This window comes from Oratosquilla oratoria, chromosome 12, assembly GCF_046742065.1.
Source record: "Oratosquilla oratoria isolate Oo_2021 chromosome 12, ASM4674206v1, whole genome shotgun sequence".
NCBI classification, from domain to species: domain Eukaryota; kingdom Metazoa; phylum Arthropoda; class Malacostraca; order Stomatopoda; family Squillidae; genus Oratosquilla; species Oratosquilla oratoria.
In genome coordinates this window covers 44285171-44297931 of record NC_134788.1, presented here as the reverse complement: position 1 = coordinate 44297931, position 12761 = coordinate 44285171, and the positions used below count along the sequence as shown (strand labels likewise).

The 12761-nt window shown below is 41.0% G+C and overlaps 1 pseudogene; it reads left to right on the top strand.

Annotated features, from left to right (window-relative positions):
• Nucleotides 1-365: 365 nt before the first annotated feature.
• On the top strand, nucleotides 366-5202 carry LOC143030723 (large ribosomal subunit protein mL43-like; annotated as a pseudogene).
• Nucleotides 5203-12761: the final 7559 nt, after the last annotated feature.

Sequence of the window (12761 nt, the reverse complement as noted above, 5' to 3'; positions counted from 1 at the left end):
AGAAAAGTGGGAGGTGAGCCAGCTATTGCTTGCGGACGACACTGCGCTTGTGGCAGGATCGGAGGAGGGATTGAGGAAGTTGGTGACAGAGTTTGGGAGAGTGTGTGATAGAAGAAAGCTGAAGATGTGGGTAAAAGTAAGGTGATGAGATGTACAAGGGGTGAAAGTGGCAGTAATCTGGAAGTGAGCATTAAGGGAGAGCAACTGGAGGAAGTGGATAGTTTTAGATATTTGGGTGCAAATGTAGCAGGAAAAGGTGGAGTGAAGGTGGAGGTAGAATGTAGATTGAGAGAAGCGAGTAAATGCCTTGGTGGTTTAAAAAGTGTAATGAGGAATATAAATTTGGAAATGGATGCTAAGAGGAGACTGTATGAAGGAGTGATTGTGCCAACAGCACTGTATGGAGCAGAAACATGGAACATAAGAGAGGAAGAGAGAAGGAGCTTGAATGTGTTTGAGATGAAGTGTCTGAGAAGTATGATGGGGGTTACTAGGCTGGATAGAGTGAGAAATGAGGAGGTGAGGAGGAGAACAGGGGTGGAAAGGGAGCTGGGAGATAGGGTTGATGAAAGAGTATTGGGATGGTTTGGACACATGGAAAGAATGAGTGAAGAACGACTAGTAAAGGAGGTATGGAAGGCAGATGTGGAGGGAGTGAACATGAGGGGACGTCCTAGGATGAGATGGATGGATGGGGTGAAGGGGGCTTTGGGGAAGAGGGGAATGTCTGTTGAGGAAGGACGGGAGAGGACAGAAGACAGGGGTGAATGGAGAATGGTTGTATATGGAAAATATTGTGATGCATGAGGTGGAATGGACGGGAGAATGGGGGGTGAGGTAGTGTGTGTGAGCAAAATTTTGACGCAGCCTGAAGGGATTTCTCCCCGTCCTCTCCTTTATATGGGGGGACGGAGAGGGGGGTCGTCGATTTAATGAAGCGGCCTTGCTGTGGATGTGCTGTGTCTTGCGACACTGCTTCTGACCCAGGGCAGTGGACAGGGTGCGGGGATGACCCGTCATCTAGGAGGTGCTAAGATGGGAGGGAGGGTGGAGTGTTTTCGGGGATGGAATGGGTGGGAATGATTTTATGCCTTTTCCTTTTTGGCTACCTCCCTGGTAAGGGGGAAAAGCCTTGGTATATGTATATGTATACTTTCAATTACTAACCAAACATTTCATTCTATTTTGTTTTCTCATAAATACGCGAACGAGGTTATAAATGGGATTTCCCAGTTTCCCTCCTAGGCCTCGAGCGAGTTTGCATATGTATAGTGTACGTATGCATGCGGTGATGTGGTATTGGGTATGGTGCATTGTACATGTAGTCAGCGCGTTGATTGGGCAGCTAGCTGCATGCAACCAATGAACTTCCCTGCATACAGATACCATGCAATTCGCAACTAGCGACATTATGTAGCACGATAGTCGTGTAGAGTCCAGTCAATATATACTAGTATACGCGCGCATGCAGTTGATACGAAGCTAGGCTAGATAAGCCATTGAACTCTAGCAGCTATACCGCGTACACATACGTATGTACATCAACAAATTAGAGTTGATGGATGCGTTGCGTTTATGATATCGATTGATAATGCAATGGTTGATCACGGGTAAGTTGTGTTTGCTCTGATCCTTTCATCAATGGTGATGGGATTCAGGGATTGCCAAATGATGGATAATGCATGAAAAACGTTGAATCTTTCCGCGGGAGCGATTATTTTGGGGGTGGGGGGTCGTTCCCGCTATTGGATTTGCAAGAGCGACATTGGAACTTTCTCGAGCGAAATCGCTCGTCGCTCCCGTGTATTTTTTTTCGCTGCCCATGGTCTTGAGGCATCCAGTAACAGCCTCCATCCAATATGGACAAACAAGTTTTGCAAATGCTACATTTTTCGGGGCACATGAAGAATTGTCACCCCAGTATGCCAAATATCAACAGTGGAATAAAAATTTCGTTAGGTTAGGTTGAATGAGGGTTATGCTTATTGTTATCAACTTATAATACAACCGAAGAATCGTAAACCCAGGATGGCCCACGTGAAGAATTGTCACCCTGTCGAAGACTGGGGTGACGATTCTTCATGTGATCCCATATTTCTTTATATCATTCACTGCAGACATTTTTTGTTTTATCGTAGAGATTATATCGAGAAGGATTTGATCAACTTTGCCAACAACAACCCTGGCGTGGTGGTGTACCTAAAACCTCGGAGGCATCGATCACCTTGCATCAAAGCAGAGTACTGTAAGTTTGACTTTTGCAACAGGTAGTAGCCTCTTTTACATTGGAGCTTAAACTCAGGAACCTTGTACAGCATGAGGGCCCCACACCTGTAGCAGTGGCAAACCTAAGACCCTAATACTCCTGGTACGGTAACAGCTCTCACCCAAATTCCTTGTAACAAAAACACTGTTACCTGCATTATTGAAAGATATAATTTACTTCCCTTTGAAGAGCTGGAGTTCTTCTTAGCTGAATAAAATTTACTGGTGTTAGCCTGAATTAAAGATTTTATATCTAATGACATTCGCAGAGAATTCACTTCTAAAAGCCTGCCCCCACACCAATGTTCCCTCTTAATTCTTTGCTGTGAAAGAGCACAGAAATTTGGTTGTGTGAAAATTTTTCCTTCTTTGTAAAGTATGTGTGTACTTATGTGGGTCACCATACTGACTGCAGAACACAGTACAGAGGATCTCAAGACATGTGATTTTATGAAATTGACAAAATCTCAAAATCAATTTTTTGTTTTTGTTTTAAATTGTTATGAAATTTTACAATTAATTTCTTTAATTAGAAAATTTCAATTTCATCTTGAAAACCTTGTGTGCACATATCTTTTCCTTTGTGTACTATTTGTAAAACGTGTGTGCATGCACATGCACACAGCTTAGAAGGAACATTGCCCTGCACCCCACTTGTCCTGCAGCATAGTAATTGAGCAAACCAATAAATCAATTTACAATTTGATTATGACTGAGACATACTTTTAAAGAAAATGTATCTAAAATATATAATCTTGATAATTTGTTTATGGATTTATTATTAATGTCATTATTTTTTTTTCTACTTGTGGCATATTACTATTTAGATCTATGGTTTCAGTAAATGGAGGAGAGGAGTATAGAAACACCCATGACCTGAATGGGGAGGAGCTAGTTGCAAAATGGGTCGAGTACATGTGTGGGTGATGAGGGTACCCAGTGGAGTGTCTCTGCAAATATCAACACACAGACTTCCCATCAATACTAGAGGGGACCCTGGACAACCATGGACGCATCAACACCCAGCGGTCAACACAGTCACTTTCCCAGCTGTAAGTAGTTCAGGAGCTTTTTCCCCCTCACAAGAGAGGTAGCCAAAGTAGTAATAACAGGTGTATATCAAGTGGGAGTGTTTGTAGTTTCTGGTAAAGTGATGCAGGTAATGGTTAAAGGTAGTTCTTGAGAACCTATTTTGATTGCCAGATGATGATAATTGTCATGTGAAAGTAATAACTTGTTCGGAAATGTTGGCCATGGTGGACTTGGAAGATTTGTACAGAATAATTTCAGACACTCATGCAGGGTTTGGGTAAGATATATTCTTGTCTATCTCCAGTGCAAACTCCATTCAAATGAAAGCCTCTACTATGGAGTGTACTTGGGAGCCTCTTAGGTATAAAATACCCATGTGTTTCCTTGGATAAGATCCTGTAATGTGTGCCAGTGTTAACGGGATTAACAATTAGCATACAATGACGCTGGTGTTGGCATCATGAGGCATGAGCATGTATATGAGGATACTGGTGTCAGGGTCCTGATTATATCTATTTTGTAGTTGTAACTGAGTGACCCCATGTATTCTGTGGACAGACTTGATCTTGTTTTCTGTAGTTATCCACATTCAGGGTAGAAGAGAACAAGCATTACAGCCATAATTTTATATCTTATAATGAGTGTATTGTGATGCATCATCGTATATCAGTCAGGAAGCTGTGCATGAGTATTCGACTTGTATTGACGAGGTTGATAGTGCAATCTGTCAATGTGTTCTTGGTTCTCTCTTTGGAAGCTAGTTATGTTCATTGGTTTATCCCATAAGTCACTCAAAGGTTCTTGTCTGATAGTGTTGGTACTAAAAATAGTCATTATTGCACGGTAGACGTAGTGTTGAAAGTGTTTTTTTTTTTTTTTTTTTGTACAGAGCCATATAGTTTGTATTTTTATTGCTAAAACTTGCATAGCTGTTTCTGCTCATATGTAAATCTACTATGATTTATCCCAATTTTGTCATATTTGAACTGTTTCATCCATTCCCCATTTCGTTAAGATTTCATTTGTTATGACAAAACTCTTGAGCAAAACTCTTAAAAAAAATTCTGTTTGCAGGAAGAATTATCTGCAGCTCCTCCAGAAGTTACAGGAACAACACAGCTGCTTGAACTGTGTGAGCAGCTAAAGAAGGAGGACACCAGTGGATACATCAATTCATCAGTTGTTTTATAACTTTGTAATATACTGTATGTAGCATCTTCAATCATTTTTTTCTTTTACTCTAAGTATTCTTAATTTTACGGTACTGTATGGGCTTGAAACATGCAACACTAGAGAGGAGGAGTTTGTATTGACCCAATTGTATTTTACGGGACGAGAGCTATGCTTGTAGTGACCCGTTTGCGTATTTCTCCGCATCCAGTTTATTCTTAAAATCGTGTACAGTTTTGGCACTCACTGTTTCTCCCTTTAGTTTGTTCCAGACATCAATCACTCTATGTGGGAAGCTATTCTTTTTCAGGTCTCTTCTGTAACTGTCCTTCTTTAGTTTCTTTTCGCGTCCTCTTGTTTCTCTTCTGTCTCACTCTAACAAGTCGTCTCTATCGAGAATTTCCACCCCTTTCATAATTCTGTGTTTGAGATGAGGTACCTGAGAAGTATGATAGGGGTTACTAGGCTGGATAGAATGAGAAACGAGATGAGGAGAGTGGGGTGGAAATGGAGTTGGGAGATGGGGTCAGTAACAATTAGCAAGTACATTAATAATTTTTTTAAGACCTATTCTTTGTGTGTGTGTGTGGGGAGGCACCAAGTTGCTTTAACATATGTTGGATGTTGTCTAATAACAGCTTAACCCGTAAATTGTTAGCCCAGTGTTTAGCTCAAATGCTGGCATAGGTTGAATTTCGATTTTTTGTTTTTTGCATGTGTCATAACATAAAATGGTGGTGGAGCATCAAAAAATGATTCACAGTTGAATATATCTGCATCTGTGACCACTCGTCAGTCAGTGTAGGATGGGTCTCTTGCATGAAGATTTTCAAGAAGGGATATGTTTTTGGCAATGTACTGCTACCTGAATAAACGTATGGGAATGGATGCTAAGAGGAGATTGTATAAAGGGGTGATTTTGCTGACAGCATTGTATGGGGCAGGAACATGGAACACAAGAGAGGAAGAACTTAAATGTGTTTTGAGATGAAACACGTGAGAAATATGGTAGGGGTGACAAGGCTGGATAGAGTGAGAAACAAGGAGAGATGGGGTGGATGAAAGAGTGTTGGGATGGTTTGTTGGACACATGGAAAGAATGAGTGAAGAAAGATTAGTAAAAGAGGTGTGGAAGGAGTGAACATGAGAGGGTGATGGCCAAGGATAAGATGGATGGGGTAAAAGGAGCATTGGGAAAGAGGGGAATGTCTGTTGAGGAAGCAAGGGAGAAGACAGAAGACAGGGTGAAGAGAGAATGTTTGTGTATGGATGATGCTGTGATGCATGGAAAGGAGTGGGTGGGGGGGGGTGAGAGAATGTGTGTGAATGATATCTTGATGCAGCCCAAAGGAATTTCCCCTCGTCTTCTCATTTTCTGCATGAGGGGGTGTCGCCTGTCGATGTGCTGTGTCTTGCTACATTGCTTCTGACCCAGGGCAGTGGGTCAGATGCAGGGATGACCCATCATCCATGAGGAGCCAAGAAAAGAGGAAGGGAGGGAGGGAGGGGTTGTGGATGGGAGTGGAGTATGTGGGGATGAAATGGGTGGGAGTGGATTTATGCCTTTGACTTTGGGTATCCCTTGTACATACATACATATACCAAAGGCTTTTTCCCCCTTACAAAGGAGGTAGCCAAAAAGAAAAAGGCATAAAAACCATTCACACCCATTCCAACCCTGAATACACTCCACTCCCTTCCACCCTCTACCCTCCCTCTTATCTTGACACCTCCTGGATGATGGGTCATCCCTGGGTCAGAAGCAGTGTCGCAAGACACAGCACATCCACAGCAAGGCCACTTCATTAAATCGGCGACCCACCCTCTCCATCCCCTCATGCAGAAAAGGAGAAGTCGGGGAGAAATCCCTTCAGGCTGCGTCAAATTTTTCTCACACATACTTCCTCACCCCCCATCCCTCCACCCATTCCACCTCATGCATCACAACATCATCCATATACAACCATTCACCCAACTTCTGTCCTCTCCATCCTTCCTCAACAGACATTCCCCTCTTCCCCAAAGCCCCTTTCACCCCATCCATCCATCTCATCCTAGGTCGCCCCATCATGTTCACTCCCTCCACATCTGCCTTCCGTACCTCTTTTACTAGTCTTTCTTTACTTATTCTTTCCAAGTGTCCAAACCATCCTAATACTCTTTCATCAACCCTATCTCCCAGCTCCCTTTCCACTCCTATTCCCCTCCTCACCTCCTCATTTCTCACTCTATCCAGCCTAGTAACCCCCATCATACTTCTCAGACACCTCATCTCAAACACATTCAAACTCCTTCTCTCTTCCTCTCTTATGTTCCATGTTTCTGCCCCATACAGTGCTGTTGGCACAATCACTCCTTCATACAATCTCCTCTTAGCATCCATTCCCAAATGTCTATTTCTCATTACACTTTTTAATCCACCAAGGCATTTACTCGCTTCTCTCAATCTACATTCTACCTCCACCTCCACTCCACCTTTTCCTGCTACATTTGCACCCAAATATCTAAAACTATTCACTTCCTCTAGTCGCTCTCCCTTAATGCTCACTTCCAGTCTACTGCCACTTTCACCCCTTGTACATCTCATCACCTTACTTTTACCCACATTTATCTTCAATTTTCCTCTTTCATACACTCTACCAAACTCTGTCACCAACTTCCTCAATTACTCCTCTGATCCTGCCACAAGCGCAGTGTCATCCACAAACAACAGCTGGCTCACCTCCCACTTATCTCCATCCATGTATAAGTTGAACAGCCAGGGCGACATAACACATCCCTGATGAAGTCCCACCTTTACCTCGAACCACTCACTCTCTCCATTTCTATTCCTGACACATGCTCTACTACTCTCATAAAAACTCTTGACAGCTCCTCGAAGCTTTCCTCCTATCCCATATATCTGCAATACCTCCCACAGTGCCTTCCTGTCTACCCTATCATAAGCCTTTTCCAGATCCATAAAAGCCAAAAAAAAAAACAAAAAAAAAAAATCCTTACCTCTTCCTATTGCTTTCTCACATATCTGTCTTACCACAAAAATCTGATCTATGCAACCTCTACCTGTCCTAAATCCACACTGTTCCTCACCAATCACTCCCTCTGTTCCTCTCCTAATCCTCTCAATCAAGATCCCCCCATAAGCCTTCCCAACTACACTTAACAAGCTAATCCCTCTGAAACTACTACACTCACACTTATCCCCTTTTCCCTTGTAAAGTGGAACTATACAGGCACTTTTCCAGTCCTCCAGTACTCTACCCTATCTCCAACAAACATTAAATAACCTCACCAGCCAGTCCACCATCACTGTACCTCCTTTTTTTAGACATTCTGCTTGGCTTCCATCCAGACCAGGTGCCTTACCTGCTCTCTTCATCTTAACAACTGCCTTCATTTCATCCTTCCTTATTTCTCCTTCATTTTCCTCACTCATCACGGTCATTTTCTTAGCACTTCCTACTGCAACTATCTTTCCCTCCCTATCCTCCTTCACATTTAGCAACTCCCTAAAATATTCTGCCCATCTTCCCCTTACTGCCTTCTCTTCCATTATCATCTCTCCATCTGCACCTTTTACCTTTTCTTCTCTACTTGATTCGCCTCCTCTTCCTCTCTTAATTTCCTTCCAAAACACCTTTTTATTGCTTTCAAAATTTTCTGCCATACTCTTACCCCATTTCACACCTGCTCTCCTCTTTGCCTCCTTTACCTTGTGCTTTACTTCTCTTCTCTTTTCTTTGTACCTCTCATATGACTCCCTTGTCCTATTTTGTAACCAATCTGTGGAAGCTCGCTTCTTCTCTTCTACAACCTTCTTCGTTTCCTCATCCCACCACTCACTACCCTTCCTATTTCCTCCCGTCCTTGTTCCACACACTATTTTTGCACATTTTGTGACTCCCTCCTTGAACCATCCCCATTCCTAGCTCTACTCTATCCTTCACTCCCTCCCACTCCTCCTTCAGCTTCTTCTTGTACTCATTCTCCTTTTCCTTTTCATTTAAGGAGTTCACTCTAAGCACCTTCCTACATTTTGTCCTTTTCCTCTTTCTCCATCTATCCTCCACTCTCAACTTACTTTCCACCAAAAAATTATCTGATATTCCCCTACTCTCTCCCCTTAGAACATGTACATCCTTAACTCTTCCTATTATACTCCCATCTACCACTACATAGTCTATTAACGCTCTATCTACCACCCTTCTATCCACCACCCTCTCCCATGTGTACTTAAGCTTGACTTTCTTCTGAAACACTGTATTTGCTATCATCAACTCTCTTTATAGACACATGTCCACCATCAACTCTCCACTACGATTCTTTCCTGGAACCCCACATTTCCCAGCCACTCTGTCAATTGGTTCATTTTCTACCCTAGCATTAAGGCCTCCCAATACTACTACATTGACGTTCCTCCCTAATCCCTCTATGTACTCATTTAAATCCATCCAAAAAGCCTATCTTTTCTCTATGCTCTTCTCACTACCAGGCCCATATGCACTTACAAAAACCCACATCTCCTTTCCCAGTTTCACCTTCATCCACATTAACCTTGAAGAAACCTCCTTCCACTCCACTACACGTTTACTTATCTCTTCACTTACTAGTATAGCCACCCTTTCTCTCCCTCGCCCTCTCTTCACTCCTGAGAACCTCCCAACTACACTCCCAAACTCACACTCACCCCTCCCTCTCAACTTAGTTTCACTCAAAGCCAACACATCCATCTTTCCTATCACAAACATACTACCGATCTCTTCCCTTTTACTCTCATCTGTACCACATCCATTTCCAACCTTAGGGTGCTGGTTGGAAAAACCCCTGACCTTTTTATACCTTTACTTTTTTTTTAGGAATATCCCCTGTGGGGCTACAGGGAGAAGGATGCCTGGTCCCATTTCCCGTCCCATTTTTCTCGTCTCTTATGATCCAAGAGGGAATACTTGGTGGCAGCACTGAATATCAGTGAAAATAAATATTACAAGCAGAAAACTACAACAAATGTCAATGGGTAAATTAGTCTATCAAAATTAGTTATGAGATTATATACTGTACTTATACTCCAGCCACACTGTTCCCAAGCCTCGCTTATTGAGGAAGCATGTGCATAAAAGCAGGTACTCATAAGCTGTGATTCTCACACATGATGTAAAGTATGTTAAATGAAAAAATATATATGATAATGCCAGTCAAACCAAGATGTGATGCACCAACCCTCTTGAGTTTATCAAATGTGGTGAAAAGGATTCCTGACTGCCTCAGACCTGGGGAGAATAATCTAACATTAGATCTTTTTTTCTTCTTCTCTCTATTCATTCTGTTCAATTACAAAAGATGAGCTGGCTATAATGCGAGCAAAATGATGCATACATACATGTTCCATTTGCAGTTCAAATGGTTCATCCTTGGAACCTAAAATACTTTCCATGTTGTACAATGATGTATGAAGCATGATAATACAGAAGTTGGCTCCTGTTTGATAAAAAAAAAAAAAAAAAAAATTACTTCATCTAATACTCCTGTACACACAAATTAATTCTGTTGCAGCAATATACTATTTTATGTTCTTTACTCATTAGCTGATACTGCTACACACATCTAGGGGTGTGCTGATTAATCGGCATAGGCAAGAAACAGCACTTTTTTTGGTGAATCAGCATAGGCGAGAATCAGCATTCCTTTTTTTAGAAAGGGACTCGGCATCGGCAATATTTTGCCGATGATGATGCCAATTCAGTAATTCACCTATTATTCATTGTTGCATAGGGCCATGCAGCATATTATATGCTATATGAGACACCACTACCAAATAATCATGGCTTAGCACATAGCATCACAACCGTAGGGATTGAGGTGGCTAGGAATATGTTGTGGTAGTGTAAACCTACACTGCTGTCTAGTGCCATAACACACATTTCGAAAATATTGTGCAGATCTGCAGACAGGAAGGCATGCGACCAGAGAAACTTTTAAGATGGCAGTAAATAGTAGAGCAAATTATATTGATTTTTAATTTCATTTTTGTATTTCTTACATAAAATTAAACTAAATATATATATATATATATTTTGAAACAGCAATGTTTCTACAACAGAAATTAAGTGAGAGTAATATGGGAGTAAATCGTCCAGGCGTCCATGGACATCAATTTTACCTGCTTATATATTCGAAAAATTGGCAGACGGATTTACTCCCGCTTTGCAGCAATTTATGGCCAAATGAATCATTTATAAAGAATTTTTTGATGTATTTTGACAAGTAAACACATAACAATACATCTTTACACTTTTAGACAATGACAGCTATGACTTTGACTCATGTTTAGATGATTTGTTTTCAAGTTCGCAATCACAGGAGTCAAATTTGGACATGTGAAACTCCAAAGAAGAAGAAAAAAAGAATATCTTCATCTATTCTAACATTACAAAGCAAAGTTGATCAATTTTGCTCCCTCCCACTGGAACCATGTGACTTGGATTCCTTGAATTGGTGCAGAGAGAAAGAGAGAGAAAAAAAAAATGTTCCTTTATGGAACAAAACAGACACGGCTTTTGAAAAAAAAAAAAAAAATTATTTTGGCTGTTTCCCGCATTCCATGTGTCAATTATTATAGAGACTGAGTTAGGTTTAGTCTTTACTATTAAGTTAGGATTGAGGATTAAGAAATGGATTGATGCAGTTTACACTCTGTACATGTGCTTTATTAAAACCATCCATTAAATGAATCAAGTTACTTGAAGTTAGTAGTTACATCAAAATCTATGAAACAGGTAATGTTTACCTCTTTTTCAACCGATAGAAAATTATACAACCATACATTGATAATCATAAAGTGGTCAATCAATAAGCACTTCATTAACTTCACTCAATCATCAGGATCCAACAGCACAACAACTGGCGGATATAAATCTGCAGAGATTATGATGCAAGTAAAAATCATATCTTTATTACTTTATATTAAAAACTGATACACCATAATTATATCAAGTGGAATTGGCATTGGCAACTAAGAGTGAATAGGAATCGGCATTGGCATCAGCACAAAAAAAAAAAAAATAAAAAAAAAAAAAAAATCGGCACATCCATACATACAGCATTATTTCTTTGTTATCTGAGAATACTTAGTGATGGAATTTCATCCTGGCAGTTAATGACATCTCGGTACTTGACCACATTAAAACCAAAATATGGGTGGTGGTGGATGGGAGTGGAATGAGTGGGAGTGGGAGCATGCCTTGGCTGGCTACCTTCCATATAATTATGGGGGTGGAACCCTTGGTAGAGAAATAGATGACTGATTTTGTTTAACTTTGTGAACTCCCCCCTTATTGGGAAGCTAGGATGGTACTCCTTATAGAAGACTTTGTAGTATGGTCCTATTTAATGTTCCACACCCTTGGCACAACTAACTGGTGGCAGGGTTTGAATTGCCGTCACCTTGACCTCTGCCACAAGTAGTGACGCTCCCTCTTGCTCAGTCAGTGAGCATCTGTTAGACATAGCATAAAACAACTTCATATCTACACATACTTGTACATACCAATGGACCTTCCTTCCCTTACAATGGTGGCTGTGTAAAATCAAATACCCGCCCCACACACATCCGAAGCCCACTAATTACGTCTCCTACCTTAGGCTCTCATGTTCAGGTCAAAGGAAGGCAATGGAGGAAGACAGAACTTCCACAGCAGGGGTTGACAACCAATGCTACTTTACCCACAGCACTATATTATATGACGCCCACCCCCCTCCTCATCCACTCAGAAAATCAATGGATCAGACAAGAACATCCCTTGGAGCCATGCCATTCGTCCCTCATCCACCTACAGTCTATCTCTCACTTCACTCCTACTTATGGCATTCTGTCTTCCTTGCTCAGTACTACACAACATTCTTCTTACATCCAATACTCCTTTCACTCCCATCCATCCACCTCCTTCTTGGTCTCCCTCTTAAATGTGGATGGCAAGAGAGCTATTGGATAGGAAAAATAGAGTGCAAAGGTGATTTGGGCAAAAGCAAAAGTGGCGTGACACTTTATTTGGTTAAAGCTATAACTTCAAGAAGAGAGAGAGAGAGAGAGAGAAATATAAATATCACTTATGAGTTATCCATTTATTTCTAGAAATGCAAAACAGTTAAATGCATACATTGCTATGCAAAAATTACTAATTAAACAAAAATGGCACTGAAATAAAAATATCTTATGATTAAGAATGTAAACTGATTTAAAATACTTATATAAAGGAAAATTGTATACCATATAGATCAAACCCAAGTAATTTTATTTT